The 444-nt window shown below is 50.0% G+C and overlaps 1 non-coding gene across 1 annotated transcript; it reads right to left on the bottom strand.

Annotated features, from left to right (window-relative positions):
• On the bottom strand, positions 1-74 carry TRNAI-AAU. Its single transcript has one exon. It is a non-coding gene; the product is annotated as a tRNA-Ile (tRNA).
• Between the last annotated feature and the right edge of the window lie 370 nt (positions 75-444).

Below are 444 nucleotides of genomic sequence, written 5' to 3'. Positions count from 1 at the left end.
TGGCCCATACAGGGATCGAACCCGCGAACTTGGCGTTATTAGCACCACGCTCTAACCAACTGAGCGAACCGGCCAGGAGATAAAAAGCAGAATGAACAGCGATCAAAGCATAGCATTGTGGATGTGCGATCCAGTTCTGTTTTTCTCCCCCTGACAATTATTTGAATCTTTCTTCTTTACTACTGGTATAAGCACTCCTCCCATTTGGCACAGGTGGTTTTAATCACAGAAGTCTGCATATAAGAGGTCATTGACCTGTAGCTCCTGATAGCAATGGACATGTTGTGTTAGTCAACTGTTCACATGGTGCAGTACTGCGTGGTGGCCTTTGTTTTTGTGGCACTGTGCTGGTGGGTTGGTGGGGCCTAGTGCCATGGGTGGCATTGTCGGACGGCAGAGCTGCTGTTTGACTCCTGGGTCCTGCCGCCTACTAGGGCAGTGCTG

Source organism: Bufo gargarizans, chromosome 3, assembly GCF_014858855.1.
Source record: "Bufo gargarizans isolate SCDJY-AF-19 chromosome 3, ASM1485885v1, whole genome shotgun sequence".
Classification (NCBI taxonomy): domain Eukaryota; kingdom Metazoa; phylum Chordata; class Amphibia; order Anura; family Bufonidae; genus Bufo; species Bufo gargarizans.
Note: the sequence above shows the minus strand (reverse complement) of the source record. Positions and strands in the feature narration are given on the sequence as shown.